Below are 16,789 nucleotides of genomic sequence, written 5' to 3'. Positions count from 1 at the left end.
GCTGAAAACATGTATATATCCTTACCAGTAAATTTGTTTCTCAATGATTTCAGACACCCCTATAGTGGACCAAACCATCGCACATCTCTTTTTTTTCATATATGTTTTGAATATGCAGAAAGTTTAACAATACAGGAGAACAGTCAAAGACATGGCACTCTAAATTGATGCAGTAAAAGTCCAAGTTGTTGCATAAAAATGTGCACGTGTGTCAGATCAGATGGTTAGAATAATAGAATGCTGGTTGAAAGAATACAGATGTTGTGGTTCAATCCTCACTAGATGGGTTGAATTTTAAGGTCTAACAGTGAAAGTGAACAAGTTGAATACGCTCTAAAACAATTGAAGAGTGTGTCAAGTGGGATTGCTCAGAGTAATAGAACGTTGGTACGAAGAACACAGAGGTTGTGGGTTCAATCCTCACTAGATGCGTTGAAATTTAAGGTCTAAAAGAAGAAGTCAAATACACTCAAACAGTTGGCAAGTTGATCTGTTGGCTCAGAGTAATAGAACGCTGGTTCTAAGAACACAGGTTGTTGGTTCAATCCTCACTAGATTCGTTGAATTTTAAGTTCTAACAGTGAAGGCGAAGAAGTCAAATACGCTCTAACACAGTTGGCAAGTGTGTCAGATCTGATGGCAAAGAAAAAAACATAGTACAGTAAAAAAGTCATTGTATATTATGACGAAAAAGGTCATAAAATATAGTATGTTGAAAAAAAAGTGATTAAAAAAAAGCCATAGTATAGTATGTCGAAAAAGACATAGTCAGGAACAATTTGTTAATTGGCCAGAGAAGCCTGGGATTGAACTGCCAATCTTGTGGTTGTCCCTTCTATATCTATGCTATACCTTCTATGTCTTGGTGTCTATTTTTATGTCTATGTCAATGCTTACCTTCTGTCTATGTTTCTATTTTAGACATTATCTCCATTAAGGAGAAAATAATCCACAGATCAATCAACAATGAAAATAACCGTTAGTTGCAACCCTATACAGAACTGTTTTATAATGCTCCTTTAGGAACATTTCTCAAAGATGATTATGCTGTAGTACATTTTTGGATAAACCCTCTTTGTGGGGGGATTATTGAAGGGTAAGCAACTGTTAGAAAGCACTGATGTGTTTGGGCCAGTAAGCTCTCATCAGAGCAAGTGAACAGCTGATGACCCTTTGTAACAGTTGTGTCCCTTTCCATAAACCATCTGCAGCATCAATTCTGTTCTTTTATTTTTAATTCTTTTTAAAAGAAATGGATTGAAATTCCCCAAATGTATTTTTTATGAGCTATTATTATTAGTGCGAGAAAGCGAGGTTGGTCAGGGGATTTGTTTTAGCTTTCTTTTGGAATTTCTCCTCATTTAACCTTAATCTGTTACTGAAAGGTCCCATATTGCACACAGCCCGTACAGTGTTCATAAAGTCCATAAACAAAGCATCAGGTTGTCTTTGAAATTTCACATGAACAACAGTTAAAGTTACTCAGGCTACCGAATAATACCATAATTCCTCCGTTCAATTAGGCCTAAGCGATGCACCCCAAGCTTCCATCCTTAACAAACAGCCTGGAAGATGGGCTATTCCAGTCTCTCCGCTGCTGGCGGTTCCTGTATAACGGGAGAAAGGAGCGAGAGGAGTAAGGATGGTGACCGGCCTCTGACGAGCTGTTACCACCACCATCTTCAGCCAGAGAGGACATTATTTCTTCAGCTTCTTCTTGCGTTGCCACCCCGGCGGGAGGTGTGCTAACAGTACTGGCAGCAGCTGAATCGGTCGTGCTATTAACGTCATCGCTACACAATTTCTTGGTAAAACCAAAATGAATTAAACTGCCTTGTGGTTTTTTTTCCATGGCTTTATGATGCTACCTGCATAATGGATTTCAAGGACTTTGCACGCCGATTAATGGCCTCCAATGTTTATATTTTTTCTACTAATCCTTGAGTTAACATGTACTAAACATGAGTTGAATTTGCACCGCAGCGCCGCCACGCCTTGATGCTCATGACAAGAATAGCATGTATAGTTATCTTTATTGAAGTGAATTAAATCGCCGTCATGCATGAATGAATGATATTTTTGCAATTTTACACATAATAATCCACGATGATCACATTACACAAAACTTAAATTGCACATCAAAATGACACATTGTCAATATTTTTAGAGACCCCCCCAAAATTTAACAAATCACGTTTTCAGGGGAGCCCATGTCTTATTAAGGGGAGCCGAGCTCTCCCGTAGTTCACACCCTGAGCTCATATTCAGAAACTGCCCAGTCTGCTCTTATTGGGCTGCATTTCTGGGTCTTCCACATCTGCGCACTTGGAGTCCCTGCACCGCCATTGCAGCCTGGGAATGACTGTAACGGCACTGTAGCAGCACTTTCTACCTATATGTAGTATAGTTGTGACATCACAACCGTCCGGAAGTCCTGACGGCTCGTTTAAAAGGGAACTGTTTCTGAATACGGGCTATGTGCATTTCTTTGTGGAATGAGCATTTTAATACTATCACAGCATTTGAAAAGCACCCTGACCTGCTTAATAATAATAAAATGACATGAAAATCTCACTTTTTACAAGAAGGACCTTTAACCTGAGTCAAGTAACACACTTTCATAGTACGCCTGCTATTGTGCACATTACAGGAGAAACATCCTGAAAGTATGAGCTGTAACTAAAGAAGTTTGGTTTGAATTTTTGAAAGGCCCAGGGCTAGGAAATGCCCCCACATAGGAAACATTAAATTCACCAAGGACAGATTTCCAAATGAGGTATCTAGTTTTGAAGGCTGGTGGGGTGCATCTGTTGGAGACTCTGACCCAAATCTCTTTTGTCCCTAGCTCTGGTCCTGCTGGCCCTCAGGCCCGGATGGCCCCCTGGTCTCAGTGCCCCAGCTGGGATGCTGACAGACTGGATGGGAGGCTCGGGGCGCCGCCGTGGAGCCCCGGTGACATGATTTACAGGCAGAGCTGCTGGGGTTGCTGGGCGACGTCTCGTTGCGGTCCCCCGCCACTATAATCGGAGCTTCACGTCCGGCTCCGAGGAGTCTGCCCAGGCTTGCATCACCCCCCCTCCCCTTACTCCTCCTCACCCCCTCCCCTCTCCTGCCAGTCCAACTCAACAATGCACCCTCCCGCTTTCCTTCTTCTTCTCCTGCACCACTAAGGCATTGGGAGGCAGACGGAGGGAAGGCGGAGAGGCTTGCAACAATAGTAGCTGTGTGAGGAGAGCCACTCCTTTGAGGTGAATGCACACTAACACACAAATAAGTATGCGCACAGGCACACATGTGCACACAGACACATATACGCATGCAAAAACATAAAACAAAGAACAACGCCAACACAATGGCGCTGGGTTGTCTTGCCTTCCACTGCGGTGTGGATTTATTGGCTTCTATGTGGCGTGCAAATCCATCCCTCTTGTAAAAACACATTGTCTGGGCTCCACAGAGCAGCAGCTCCAGCCTTCTGGCTCTCCGTGTCGGAGCCTCAGCACCTCCACTGCTTTCCTATCCACCCACTATAATCAGCGGAGAGCGCTGGGAATGACTTGGAGCCTGGCTGGCTGGCTCAGCTCGCTCCAGAGTGCTGGCTGCGAGCGAGGTCATCTGTCCAGAGCACTGAGTGTCTTGGAAGAGACCAGGAGGGGGATGCAAGGAGCTATTGAGGAGTAATGGAGGATAAGGAACACCCTGTCTTAAAGTTGCACTGGGCAAGGTTTTCCTGTAAAAACATACTTGATTAACTTTCTCTTAAGTTCTTTTATTGGCTGTAACCTTAGAAAGCCTTTCAGTGTAATGTTGTTTTACCACTACATGATTATGTGCCCTGCATACCTTTCAAGAGGGTTCATAAATTTCTTAAAGAGTTGCAGATTTAGATAATACCAGACTTATGTCTGACTTTTTTAGAGAAATAGTTCTTTATACATTGTGGGAAACAGGCTTATTCACCTTCTTGTGGAGATTCAAATGAAAAGATTGTTACCACCCCCATGTCTGTGTCTTCAGTATGGATTTTACTGTTTTGGTTTACTCTCACCACTCTAATAGCGTTATTTGTAGCAGTAGCATGTAGCTGTTTTCAGAGAAACAGCTCTAAAAAGTAACTGTACTCTATCTGCTCAGCAGACAGACACAGTGGTGAACATAGTGAAGCATTTAGTAGCTAAGGAGCCAGATATTCCCTCTTGGTGAGACCGCTCGGTTACATTGTAACCTTGGTTCTCTGAGTGAAGAGACTATCTCTCCACCGTTACATATTCCATATGTACGGGATCCCCGTACTAAAATAGAGTGAATATTGGACTTATATTCATCTCATGGATATAACTCCAAATTATATTTAACTGCTGGATGTGTGAATAAGCAACTATTTACTAACACTTTTGCCATATCAACTTAAAATATATGTCAATAGTTGTGTTTCCATTCACACACCGCATTTTGAAGTATGGCATTTGAAAAAGCTGGATGGAAACAGCAAACTCAATAAAAACAGGTTAAGTTTAATAGGAAGGCAAATGTTAATTCTTACGCAAGTCAGAATTGCCACATCTACCAGCCCAACCTCGTCACTCTGGCTTTCCGCCACAGGAGACACTTCATCTACAGCATTCACACTGATTGTGATGCAAAGGTGACCAATATAAATATAATTCCTGTGATTTCACTATTGCAATTATCAGTTTGCAGTGATAATCATATGATGAATCAACGTGTGTCCATAATCTCATTTAAAACAGCATTTAGTCACTGTGGGGCTCTAAAACCTTTCCTAGTTGAAGGAAAAATCTACAGGTATGTTAGCTTTTAGCCTGGCAATACATCAAGGACATGAGTGAAGTGTAAAGATAAGTAAAAGCTTTAAAAATGCCAATATCCATAACATGATATATCAATGTGCATTTCATATTCAACATCAGCCGACAGTGACCGGCAGTTATTCCATATTTTAATGAGACCTGGGCCAGTATTGGCTAACCCATATATCTCTCTGACCCCCATTAGGGCATCCATTTATCAGATGGCCTGCTTTTTTCTCCAGCTGAGCGTGTGAAGCAGCCGGAGAGGCCGGCAGGACTGTGATCTGCCATGCACAAAAATGCAAGGCAGAGGAATAGGAAGGGAAAGGAGAGGCGAAGAGCTGTGTCAGAGCTGTCTGCACTGAGGCCTTCAACAACACAGAGCTCTGACGGAACCAGGCCGACTGCTGCTGCTGACGGAGGTGTGTGTGTGTGTGTGTGTGTGTGTGTGTGTGTGTGTGCGTTGGAGTGTGAAAAAGCGATGCAAGTCAAGGAAGAGGTTTTTTCAAGTTTTGATAGAAGGCTCGTCACCATAGAGCCTCACATCACATGAACAGACACTTTTCAGAGAATATAAACCCACTTTCTCTGCTTTTTCTGAGCTTTATCGAAATAGAAAGAAACCCCCAACTACTCCCTCTCCTCTGTTCCTCTTTATCATCAATCATCTCTTTTTCTCTCTCTTTCTCACACACACACACACACACACACACACACACACACACACACACACACACACACACACACACACTTAAAACTGTGTTTGGAGCCCAAAGTGTTGAGGTAATGACTTACACATGTCCCTATTAAGGATCTGGCACATGGCGGGGAACTTTCCCACCCGTCCATAATTGATATTAATCCCTGCTCTTTGGAGTGGCTCGGGGGAATGGTCGGAGGAGACATTAATGCACATACAATGGCACAGTCCTAGACCTTGGAGAAAGAAAGAAAAGAAAGCCCTATGAAAAAAAAGACTAATAAATGAGATTAAACCCTGCCAGACAAAGAGTGGATGAAACAAAAATTGACAGAAAAGAAAAAAAATAACAAAAAGAGAATGATACAATCCTTAAAATGTGAATGGAAAAGTAGATTAGAGTTAAAAAGATCAAGAAGTAAGTGTGCGCTCCCCATGTAAGAAATCTATTCAGTATCAGTGAATCATTTTTTTATTAGAATACAGCATCAGAGAAGGCAGAATATAAATGTTTTTACAGCAGCCATGGAAGAAAGTAAACTACAAATTTAAGAAAAAACAAAGTGCAATGGGAAATGTGTGAAGGGTCACATAATGAAATTAAGAACTATAAAGCACATAGGACAATTCATTATTAAACATTTACTGTAATTATCACAAATAGTGGAAATGCAAGGTAGAGAAATGCAATCCTTGAAAAGTATAATATCTAGTCCCTGTAAAGGCTTTACACTGAGCCAACCAAAAGACAAAAAGACATTTTCTTCCATACCTCTGGTGGTGTCTAGCCATGCAGATCCTTTTGGTTTCAATGTCCTGGGGTCTCATTTATAAAACTGCGTGTAGGATCCTTACTAAAAGTGTACGTATGCCCAAAAGCCAAAAATGGCGTACCGCAACTTTTCCGCAAATTTGACCAAATACCGGAGTTTCCCGCGACTTCAACCAATCACAGCAGTCCCACGTGCCTCACTCTAAAGTCGCTGATTAAAGCTGCTGCTGTTTCAATCTTGTCGGCTCTCTGCAGCTGGCGGGGCTGCTGCTCAGCTGCTTTAATTTTGGCTTATTCTCGCACAGTGTAGGGAAACCTGATCTATAGACTACCTATATTAATAATTAGAGATGCACCGATTGACCGGCTGGTGACCGGAATTGGCCGATTTTCACGTCATCGGCCATGACCGGCGACCTGCCGGTCAGTCTGGCATATGCCAATGTTATGTCGGTCAAATGCACTTGGGCACCGCATGATTAACATCGCGCAACCTCAGCATCATTTACTCTACTGATCTCAGGCGAACGGTCAGCCGCTCTCTCTCTCTCTCCCCTCTGAGGCTGAAAAACTGGAACATGAAAACCGCACTCACCGGTCCTGTGAAATATGACAGCTACAGTTTATCGGAAAATAGCGTTGGGCACACTGACTTTGATGAATTTACTGTTGATCAGACCCCAGATGAGACAAGAAGCTAACGTTAGCGAACGCTGCGGTGACGGTCCCTCTGCCTCTCCCCTTCTTCTGCAGGAGAGAGAAAAAGAGACGCTGTATTCCTCCGACACGCTGTATTAACGTTACTGTTTAAAACGCTTTCCAGGTTAGTGGGGATGCATACCGATCAAAACCAACATTAAAAACGTAGTAAACTTCCCTCAGCGTTTAGTTTTGTTGCTAAACTGTGTGTAAAATGAGCGGTGATGTTAAATCATCTGTTTCAGGTAACGGTGCGCTAGGGTACCGTCTATTTGCTGGATTGTTCCGAGGTAACCGTCGGTAGCTAACGTTTCAGATAAGCCTGTTGACAGCAACGGTAGTGTTCATATTTGTGCACAATGACACATAAAGCAAACTTGCTAAAAAAGGAACTACACACTGTTTTCAGGTAACGTTACTGTTCAAACATATTTTATTGCCGTTACCTGTTTTCCCTGTTTTCATACAGAAGTTTAGTTTGCTAAATATATAAATTTTTTTTAGTTGCATATTGGATGTGAAAAGAAGGAAATTGTTCCTCCATAACATTGTACTTTAGATGTGTGTTAATTTCCCACACCAGGAGTAATTTATATAGTTCTATTTTATAGTGATTGATTATGTTCTATGCAAAATGTAACATTTTCTATCAAAAGAAAAGATAGAAAATAAATATTTGTGTGTGCTGTAAAGGGTTAGAAAAATCGGAAATTGGAATCGGCCTAGGAAATTGTAATCGGTACACCTCTATTAATAATACCGTCCAAAACGGCAGGCATTATGACACTCTAGGATGGCTGCGATATGCCAGACCTATAGGATAAGATTTAACAGAATTATATTATATCCAAACAAGCCTTAGTGATGAAGTTGAAGATTATATACTGTATCATTTTTACATAATATATTTACCTGTCTGCTAATTCCAGCTGGGAACAGCCGATTGCCAGGAACCACAGAGTGGTGAGGACCTGTATTTGGACCGGGATGGCATGGTTCCGGTGTGTTGCCCTCTCTAGTACTGGACTCAATTTAGCACATAGATCCAAGAGCACAGCTTTAGGGAATCTAAATCGGCATATTAGCCAGTCATCGTCATGGTCCCTGAAGTCTCTTTCTCTCCTGATTCTTCTATTGGGCCAGCAGTGCCATAATGCAGCGTTACGCACGGGGGTCATCACAGTATTGATATGTTTACAATAATTTGGGATTGTTAACACCTTGCCAAAATCCTGTATTCCATGCAGTCGGGCCATCTCCTCCACCTGTGCTCCGTAGCGGACAGTGTGACGGTGAGACAGCGCCGATTAAACATTAAGAACACATTTTTATTTAAGATTTGAGTTGGATTTTACAAGGTGTTTATGGAACAATTATCACTCAGTACAAGTGCAAATAACACTGCTGGATTTAATCTTCATGGTAACATGGATGATATGGAGTGAAAAAACATGTGTGAGGTATCAATACTAGGGCTGTCAATCAATTAAAAAATGTAATCTAATTAATTACATACTCTGTGATTAATTAATCTAAATTAATCGCATACATAATTTTTGCTGTGAAAGTATTTTAAATATTTCAATTTAAATAAATCAATGAATAATCAGCATTAGTGACATTAAAGTTAAAAAAACTGTCTGTTTTTCACTGTTCAAATAATGGCCATAACAATCAACAATATGACCTAATATGCTGAGGAAATAAATTCAAAATTGCTTCAGGAATAGGGTTGGGTATCGGTTTTTTTTTCGATACCGGTGCTAAAGCGGTACTTTTAAAATGGTGCCGGTGCCTTAATGGTGCCTTATTTCACTAGTGAATTGCTGTTGAACGACAAAAACAACCACCAGATGGGAAAAGAGCATTTCACAATAACTTTGAATGCACCACGAGGCTGTAGGTTACCAGTTTCATTGAACGCACCGTCTGTGTTTTTCCGACAACGGCAGCTGCAGATTGTTACATCCCGGCGTTGAATCCTCTACAGTGAATCACAGTCAAACTTTACACCGTTTAGCGTTAGCTGTCAGCATTGTAACCGTGTTTAATCCAGCTACTAGCTAGCGGTAGTAACGTTAGCTGCTGTCGAGTATAGTGTTAACTAGCGTCACATGCAGCGATGTTTCTGTTGCCTGTAACATCTGTTTCAGAGAATCCAATAGAAATGCAGACATATCAGTGGCGCCGAAATGAGGCGCCGAAATCCGCGTTGCTATCAGGTAGATACAGGATACAGGTCGTTAAGGCACCGATGCCGTATTAGCACCAGATTTCGGTACCCAACCCTATTCAGGAAGAAGATTTTTATAAGTAAATGTTCCAATCAATGATCCAGGCAGTGCATTCTTGTCTCCCTCCTTCATTTTACAGTCCAATGGTGGCTAGAACGGCTCCGGGTCAAACGTCAATATGGAATGGATTAATCTGTGTTATTTTTTGTATATTATATATAATATTATATTTTGACAGCCCTAATCAATACATAATATAATAGAAAATATTACGAGTAATCGTTCTTCCCACATTTACTTTCTGCAGTCTGACTTCAGTTCACCACCTCACCATCTGCGTCGCCAATTCCCATTGTCTCCAAAATGTGCGTACGCATGGGTCAGAGTTTGCGTGGAGGACCGCGCATTCTCTCATCATTTTTTATAAATCGCAAACTTTGTGTGGGAAGTGGTGTACGCACATTTTCAGCCCCCGTTTTGTGCATACCCCTAACCCATACAAGCGGCCAGAATGGTTTTCCTCAGGAGGGGGGCTGGCGTCTCCCTTAGAGATAGGGTGAGAAGCTCAGTCATCCGGGAGGAATGCATGGAAAGGAGCCAGCTGAGGTGGTAAGGATGCCCCCTGGTCAGTTGGGAGGATCAATATACTTAATGCCGCTGGCAAGCTTTTATACACACCTGAAAAAGGGTGCCAAATAACGATGGCCTGCTGAGTTCTGCACGACAGCGACATGTAAGCAAATCCTTTTTGGGACATTGTGAAATGACCTAGGCCGATACTGAAGACAGAAAAAAAAATAATGCCATTTATTTGATAAAGGGTTTTATTTTTTATTTTTGTAAAGTTTCAAAATTTCACATTCAAAGTGGAAGACATTTGCTAAAGTATCTTCTTCTTAACAAAACTTTTCTTCTTTTGTCCGAGTTTAAAGTTGCCTGTCAAATTTGCACATGACACTGCCATTACAGTATATGGATTTATTGAGGAGTGGCCCCATGCTAATTCCAAATTGCCTGGTACGCGCATCCAATTTAAGACCAAATGCGATTCATCAACACACCCGAACAGACTTCGACGTCAGTGCACATTTTATGATGCCCACGTAGGTTTTTTTGTATGTTCCTTATTGCTCTGTTTATGAACACATATACAGTGGGGAGAACAAGTATTTGATACACTGCCGATTTTGCAGGTTTTCCTACTTACAAAGCATGTAGAGGTCTGTAATTTTTATCATAGGTGCACTTCAACTGTGAGAGACAGAATCTAAAACAAAAATCCAGAAAATCACATTGTATAATTTTTAAATAATTAATTTGCATTTTATTGAATGACATAAGTATTTGATCACCTACCAACCAGTAAGAGTTATTATTAACTGCACCTGTTTGAACTTGTTACCTGTATAAAAGACACCTGTCCACACACTCAATCAAACAGACTCCAACCTCTCCACAATGGCCAAGACCAGGGAGCTGTGTAAGGACATCAGGGATAAAATTGTAGACCTGCACAAGGCTGGGATGGGCTACAGGACAATAGGCAAGCAGCTTGGTGAGAAGACAACAACTGTTGGCGCAATTATTAGAAAATGGAAGAAGTTCAAGATGACGGTCAATCTCCCTCGGTCTGGGGCTCCATGCAAGATCTCTCCTCGTGGGGCATCAATGATCATGAGGAAGGTGAACTACACGGCAGGACCTGGTCAATGACCTGAAGAGAGCTGGGACCACAGTCTCAAAGAAAACCATTAATAACACACTACGCCGTCATGGATTAAAATCCTGCAGCGCACGCAAGGTCCCCCTGCTCAAACCAGCGCATGTCCAGGCCTGTGTGAAGTTTGCCAATGACCATCTGGATGATCCAGAGGAGGAATGGGAGAAGGTCATGTGGTCTAATGAGACAAAAATAGAGCTTTTTGGTCTAAACTCCACTCGCTGTGTTTGGAGGAAGAAGAAGGATGAGTACAACCCCAAGAACACCATCCCAACCGTGAAGCATGGAGGTGGAAACATCATTCTTTGGGGATGCTTTTCTGCAAAGGTGACAAGACGACTGCACCGTATTGAGGGGAGGATGGATGGGGCCACGTATTGCGAGATCTTGGCCAACAACCTCCTTCCCTCAGTAAGAGCATGATGAAGATGGGTCGTGGCTGAGTCTTCCAGCATGACAACAACCCGAAACGCACAGCCAGGGCAACTAAGGAGTGGCTCCGTAAGAAGCATCTCAAGGTCCTGGAGTGGCCTAGCCAGTCTCCAGACCTGAACCCAATAGAAAATCTTCGGAGGGAGCTGAAAGTCCGTATTGCCCAGCAACAGCCCTGAAACCTGAAGGATCTGGAGAAGGTCTGTGGGCCAAAATCCCTCCTGCAGTGTGTGCAAACCTGGTGAAAAACTACAGGAAACGTATGATCTCTGTAATTGCAAACTAAGGTTTTTGTACCAAATATTAAGTTCTGCTTTTCTGATGTATCAAATACTTATGTCATGCAATAAAATGCAAATTAATTACTTAAAAATCATACAATGTGATTTCATGCATGAGGTCTATTGTTTGCAATTGCCCTTCTGAATGTCATACTTTTTCTGATATTTACTTTAGGACTTTACTAATATAATAATAATAATAATAATAATAATAATAATAATAATAATAATAATAATAATAATAATAACTTGTATTTATGTGGCGCCTTTCAAGAAACCCAAGGACACTTTACAGAATTACAGTGGCTAAACTAAAGGAGGTTGTAGGCTGTGGTGAACAAGTGGTGTTTCAGGAGGTTTTTTTTAAATGTCCAGGGATGTAGCATTTCGGATAGCTGCAGAGAGGGTGTTACAGAGGGATGGGGCTGCAACATTAAAGGCTCTGTCTCCGGAGGTACAGAGTCTGGTGTGGGGAATGGAGAGCAGGCCAGCTTCAGAATTGAGGTCCTGAGTCAAGTTTCCCAGCAGAACCCCACCCACCTATGGATGTTTGCAACTAGCCACCAACCCAACTTATTTTGTTAATTTACCGGTAACTGTTCATATGATGTACATTTTATCTGCCTACGTTGTAGTTACACACATTTCAAAGTACTTCTCTACACTTCCAAGTATGTAATGATGGTGGTAAACAGTAAGAATATTCCTTCAATGGATTATCTGGATATTTATTCATATCAGCGTTTTATTTAACCATGTGGTACTGTACATGGTGGCCATTAAGGTAATGATCACACTATTAAACTTGTAGTTAACATTGTAAAATGGAACTAGTTAAGTTTAATACTAACTTGTTTTCATGGTTGAGGACGGTCCGGTCTGTCGGTCCTGGGAGAGGATCCCTCCTCAGTTGCTCTTCCTGAGGTTTCTTCCATTTTTGGGGGGGATTTTTTCCTGATCCAAACCGAGGGCTGTAAGGACAGAGCAGAGGGTGGTGTATACTGTACAGAGTGTAAAGCCCCTGGAGGCAAATTTGTGATTTTGATATTGGGCTATAGTACTATACATTAAATTGACTTGACCTAACTTAACACTCTTTGTTGAATCTTTATTTAATAGAATAGAGCAGTACAAATCAGTACTGATTGACAGATATGTGCATCACATTGGTTTCACATTCACACAGCGCTCTCCAAGTGAGCTCTTCAATCTGTTGATTGATAATCAGAACCCAAATGCAGACAGACGCAGAGCCAGGAGTGTGAATTTAACAGGGTCCGTCAGAGAGAGGCAGGTTAACAGGCTAGTGGCGGGGTCCAGTGGTGGTGGTTCCGGTTCGATGTATGGCAGGAGTCAGGTTCCAGAGGCAGCTGGAGGTCACAAGAAAAAATATCAGAACAGGCAAACACACGAGTAGGCTAAATTAGCAGGCAAAGGTTTGTCTGGAGCGAGACGGTGGCAGTACAGCCCAGTCTCATGGCAGTTCGTGAAATGGTCACGTTATTGAATCTATTGATTTGTGTACTGTGTATTTTAAAGTAATGTATTTCAATGGGAAGCATATTTCGTGATCACAAAACGATTACGGTAGCGAGTAGTATTGATAAGGCGAAAATCGGCGCAGGGAGGTTGGTCGGGGTGGTGGATGGGTCAAACAACACAGGACTTTCACCCCGGAGACTGGGGATCGTGTCCCACGTGTTGCAGTTCCTTTCCGCGTTATTCTCTTCCTAACCACAACTGTCCTGTTGTTGTCAGCGTCTCCTGCGTGTGACGGTTCCTTTCCCCGTTCTTCTTTTCCTAACCACAACCATCCCGTTGTTGTGGCCGGCGTGTGGCGTTTCATGTCCCCGTTGTTGCGTGCCACAGAGCAGCCCATTGTCATGGCAGTTTGTGAAATGGTCATGTTCGAAAATTGTGACCTGTACATGAAATAAACGCGAAAATTGTGGCCTGTACACGAATTAATAAATCAAAATAAAGTGACCATTTCACGAACTGGCGTGAACTGGCAATATCCAGATAATCCGTTGGGCAGTATCGTCTACGATCTGACGCAGGGTGAAGGAAGGACCAGGTATATGAAGCAGAGGTTGATTGTGGCAGATGAGAGGCAGCTGGACACCTGACTCCCGCACACCTGCAATTAGGACGTACAGAGAGAGGGAGAGGGGAGAGAACACAGAAGCTACCTAGAGGCAGCTGGCCTAACACCATCTGACCTTATAGTCCTAATCAGATCAAGAAGATATATTCTTCATCTATAAATGATATATTTATTGCTGGAAAAATGTACAGATGCTGTGTAAACACACGTCACATGAAGAATCACACTGTTGCAGTATATCAAACTCTGTTATCTCTGAATAATATCTGCTGCGTGACCTCCGTTACCTCAGCAGCTGCATCCTCCAGTCAGACTGGCGGCTATCGGGCAGGAAACACACAGCAGCCATTACATGGTGTACTAAAGGGAGAAAATAGCAAATTCTTGTGACAGGGTTATTTCAGAAGATGGGGAAGTTTCATTGGCAGAAAAACTTCCCCTCATTCCTTACAAACTCGTGGCAGAACGCTGACGGTGCTGAGGCTCCCTGAGGGCCCGGCCTGACTTCCCAGCTGGGTGTCAAACACACCCTGGAGTCTGCCAGGAAGTGGACACCCATCTGCCCCTGCTGTCTGCCTGAGGAGGGATGGAGGAAGGGAGGGATGAAAAGATGGATGGCGCAGTGGGAAGGTCTTACATGGAGGTCATCCAAGACCTTAAAGTGGTAATCCTCAAAGGACAAAATAGCCAGACTTACTAATGATCACTTTTTGACCTGATACTACATATTAATCAGTTTCCATAAACTAATGTACGATTGCCCCGGTTAGGATTATGAAATGGGTGTGTTCTAAAGATGGAACCTTCAGGCCCTTGCACACCAAGTCCGTATTTTTCATAATGTGAATTTTTATTCCGTCATCCGATAAAAATCATTACGCACAGAAACCTTGCACATTGAGTCAGATGTGTTTTATTATTCTATTACTCGCAAAAACTCACAATATTAGTCGTCAAACTGTGATTTTGGGGTTGCATTCTAATAAAAGTCAAAGCCTGCTAACAACTAGGGCTGCACGATTTGGAGAAAAAGTCGTTATGTGCTTTACAGTTCTGCGATATAATGGTATGAGTCTACTTGCTTCATTATTAAGGAAAATGCACAAAATACTACAATTTTGAGACATACAAAGCTGAATGAGTATAAGAAGAAACACGTAAAAAATGTGCAAGACTTTTTTGAATAACTTAATATTTTACAAAATTAAATACAAAATATTTTCGAAATAGACATTTTTGCTTTGCTCAACAGTACAAATGAATTAAATAGAATAAATAAGAAAATAGTAATTCCTATTAAAATAATACATTTTCTATGACCTTATAAACAATGACATTTAAGATGGGTCCATCCATCCATCCATCTTCTTCCGCTTATCCGGTAACGGGTCGCGGGGGTAGCAGCTCCAGCAGGGGACCCCAAACTTCCCTTTCCCGAGCCACATTAACCAGCTCCGACTGGGGGATCCCGAGGCGTTCCCAGGCCAGGTTGGAGATATAATCCCTCCACCTAGTCCTGGGTCTTCCCCGAGGCCTCCTCCCAGCTGGACGTGCCTGGAAAACCTCCCTAGGGAGGCGCCCAGGGGGCATCCTTACCAGATGCCCGAACCACCTCAACTGGCTCCTTTCGACGCGAAGTAATATAATAACTAGTCAATAAGTTACAAAATATATTTAAACAGCCTCTTCATGCTCTGAACCCCTCTACACTTCTGATACTCACATTCGCTACTGAACAGCTTCAGTTATACTGGCGACACAGTGGCGACCGTACACCAAGCATGACTGGTCCGTGGATGTATTATAAGACCTTGGTCATATCTTTTGTGGACGTTGTTACAGTGGTAGCGTAAGTTGAGTGAGTGACGTCAGTGAGTGAGTGGTCGAGCAAGGAGGGAAAGAGACCGGCGGGCGGTGTCGGAGATTAGTATAACGGCTGTGTGAGGGAAAAACGAGAAGAAAAAGAGACAGCATGGACAATGTAAAGTGAGTTAACAGTGAACAATAAAAACAAGCTTCTTAAGACACGACAGCTTCATCTGTTGTTAATACTGTCGGTAAAGTGAAGAGTGTACAGGGTTTCCCCCAGAAAAGTTCTTTAGCCCGGTGGCAAGCGTCTTCGAGGTCGAGGGCCCGGCTGGGGCCAGTCCCAGACTGATGGCAGCATTAATGTAGAACCCAATAGTTTCTCTGATAACAGAATCATGGACGGAATCGTGAAATTATGAATTTAAAAAAGCTATCAGACAGATTCCATATTCCATATATATGACTACTACTATGCTAAAATATGAGTATAAGTTTCCAACTGAGCCGTAAAAAAACTGTAGTTTTAAAAAATACATTAAAAAATGATTCCCAGTGGTTTTGGCCTGGTGCAGGGAAACGTAATCCCAGTGGGCCACCAGGCTTGCAATACACTGGGGGAAACACTGGTGTAACTAACAACGTGGAGACTGCAGTGCACACAGACTAGAGTGTCATGCACACAGCACACCTTTTTGTTTACTTAAAGGAGAATTCTGGTCAATTTCAACATGTAGCTCTGTTGTTTGGAAATTTGGAGTGCTAGCAGTAGCAAAAAAAACGAAAACAATCGGTGCTGCCTACACCATGTTATCCTGCTAGCGTTAGCACCCGACAGGCTTAAACAGGCCAAGTTTTAAATGTGTTTTATGCCTCTAAACATGCTCGAAATGTCATTACAAGTGCCTACCCATGTGCAATAATTCCTTCCGAGGGAACACAGCGAATCTGACTGCAGTAGATGCAAAGGCATAAAAGTTGTGTTAATCCTGTTTTCTGGTCAAGGCCACACTAGTTGATTGTTGAACTCATACAATCCAATATTCCAGTCAAATTTGCTGTGGTTCCCACAGAAGGAATCACTGCACATGGGTAGGCACTTGTAATGACATTTCGAGCATGTTTAGAGGCTAAAAACACGTTTAAAACTTGCCCTGTTTAAGCCTGTTGGGTGCTAACGCTAGCAGGAGGATAACATGGCGTAGGCAGCACCGATTGGTTTAGTCT

General features: G+C 42.4%; 1 long non-coding RNA gene across 1 annotated transcript; it reads left to right on the top strand.

Annotated features, from left to right (window-relative positions):
- The first annotated feature begins 616 nt into the window (after window positions 1–616).
- Window positions 617–16,013, top strand: LOC116035439. Its single transcript, XR_004101366.1, has 3 exons — window positions 617–626; window positions 10,324–10,331; window positions 15,881–16,013. It is a non-coding gene; the product is annotated as an uncharacterized LOC116035439 (long non-coding RNA).
- Window positions 16,014–16,789: the final 776 nt, after the last annotated feature.

The sequence above is a fragment of the Sander lucioperca genome, chromosome 16 (assembly GCF_008315115.2).
Source record: "Sander lucioperca isolate FBNREF2018 chromosome 16, SLUC_FBN_1.2, whole genome shotgun sequence".
Taxonomy (NCBI): Eukaryota; Metazoa; Chordata; class Actinopteri; order Perciformes; family Percidae; genus Sander; species Sander lucioperca.
Note: the sequence above shows the minus strand (reverse complement) of the source record. Positions and strands in the feature narration are given on the sequence as shown.